Source organism: Schistocerca americana, chromosome 2, assembly GCF_021461395.2.
Source record: "Schistocerca americana isolate TAMUIC-IGC-003095 chromosome 2, iqSchAmer2.1, whole genome shotgun sequence".
Taxonomy (NCBI): Eukaryota; Metazoa; Arthropoda; class Insecta; order Orthoptera; family Acrididae; genus Schistocerca; species Schistocerca americana.
The window spans coordinates 166,279,841-166,282,127 of NC_060120.1; the positions used below are offsets into that span (position 1 = coordinate 166,279,841).

General features: G+C 47.6%; 1 pseudogene; it reads right to left on the bottom strand.

The window, feature by feature from the left end:
* Positions 1-1,083: 1,083 nt before the first annotated feature.
* On the bottom strand, positions 1,084-1,201 carry LOC124597053 (annotated as a pseudogene).
* Positions 1,202-2,287: the final 1,086 nt, after the last annotated feature.

The following is a 2,287-nucleotide window of genomic DNA, read 5'->3' on the forward strand; positions in this document are numbered from 1 at the left end:
AAGTCGTTACTCCCTCACTTCATTTTCGAGAGGAACAGAAAAAGAAATGACCGATAGCGGTACCCTCCGCCCTGTACCATACCAAGGACTGCGGAGTTGATGCGGTCGTATGGTTTTCGGTTCGTACTTCCGCTATGCATACATGCGACCGTACCGATTTCTGGCGTCATTGCACCTTTACGCAAAGAAAAATTGTTCTGTGGTCAGAGATGCCAGGCATGGATAGCAGTTTTAAACGGGCGGCGGGCGAGCCTGTGGTGTGACTGGTGCAGTGGACGACAGAGGGTGGGTTGAGGCATGTAGCCAGAGCCGGGTACATGCTAGGTTGTGGACTGCATGCGCTGGAAGTGCTAAGGCGTCGTCCGCGGGTTGCTGTTTAGGCGGCGGATGGCGGGGAGCGCATCACATCGGAACTAATGTTTCGCGCTCCTACTCACTTTGGTGAGCGGCGAAATTTTTTTGGAACTTCAACTAAGTTATTAGCTTTGGCCGTAACAGTAATTCTTCGCTCTGCGATCGACTCTGGTTGCGTGCAGGTTTAAACAAAATGGTTCAAATGGCTTTGAGCACTATGGGACTTAACTGCTGAAATCATCAGTCCCCTAGAACTTAGAACTACTTAAACCTAACTAACCTAAGGACATCACACACATCCATGCCCGAGGCAGGATTCGAATCTGCGACCGTAGCGGTCGCGCGGTTCCAGACTGTAGCGCCTAGAACCGCTCGGCCACCCCGGCCGGCTCGTGCAGGTTCATCCTGTAAATTAAACTGTTCTCAGTTAGCACGTCTCGGGATCGTTTATCTTATTTCCTCTGAGACACATCTCATTGGATATAGCACCGAAGAGCAAGTTGCACTTGTTATTTACTGTAAACGCCTCCAGAACAGGCCATGAAGGCTAAATGGTACCGACCGGCCGCCGTGTCATTCTCAGCCCACTGGACACGGATATGGAGAGGCAGGAGGCACGTGGTCAGCACAGCGCTCTCCCCGCCGTATGTCAGTTTACGAGAACGGAGCCGCTACTTCCCAATTAAGTACCTCCTCAGCTCGCCTCACAAGGGCTGAGTGCAGCCCGCTTCCCAACAGCGCTCGGCAGACCGGATGGTCACCCATCCAAGTGCTAGCCCAGCCCGACAGCGCTTAACTTCGGTGATCTGACGGGAACCGGTGTTACCTCTGCGGCAAGGCGGTTGGCTATTATTGACTATAGTGTCACGAAACTTTATCCTGGCAGAGGTCTGAAAATTTCCATGTATGTGTGGCTAATCGGATGCCTTTCTGCTGTAAGCATTACCGGGTGTGTAATTCATGTTTAACTGAGAAGTGATGTCTGCTTCAGAGGACTTCCTGATTGGGGATATATGTTCTCAGGTTCCACTGGCCGAAATTTGCATGTAAGGGAGTTAATTAATTTCTGTGATCACAAAGCTGTCAATGAATCACACAAAAAGTTTAACTGTAGTATTCCAAATTGCCTCATGTTCAAGAGGCAGAGTGAACGGGAAAGTTGGTTAAGACTGATAGTGACAATTTGTCGTTTACACAGTTTGTTCTTTGTCTGGGACTATAGTAAGGTGAGCCATGTACTGATGCATTTGATACTACGAAAGGATGATTTGTGTGCGGCCACATTAACAGATGTTATGCTCTATTGAATTATAATTAAATTTTGCTGTTGGTTCTTTTGTATCTATTGAACGTTGGTTTTCTCACAATCGAATAGGCTAATCTGGCGTTAAGTCATTCATATATCAGTATCCCTGTGGCCAGTTACAGTGCACTAATGTTAAAGTGTTTCTTGTTTAGTTTAGAAGGAATACCTTGGACGATTTTAATTTTTTTAAGTTATTGGCTTTAATGTTTGAAGAAAAAGAAAACTTCAGCACTCTAGAACTTCTTTGATTATTCTATATGTGGTGTCACCGCCAGACACCACACTTGCTAGGTGGTAGCCTTTAAATCGGCCGCGGTCCGTTAGTATACGTCGGGCCCGCGTGTCGCCACTATCAGTGAATGCAGACCGAGCGCCGCCACACGGCAGGTCTAGAGAGACGTCCTAGCACTCTCCCCAGTTGTACAGCCGACTTTGCTAGCGATGCTTCACTGACAAATTACGCTCTCATTTGCTGAGGCGATAGTTAGCATAGCCTTCAGCTACGTCATTTGCTACGACCTAGCAAGGCGCCATTATCATTTGCTATTTATCTTGTGATGCATGTACCGTCAGACCGATGTTCGCCAATTATGGATTAAAGTTAAGTATTCCAGAAGCTACGTACTT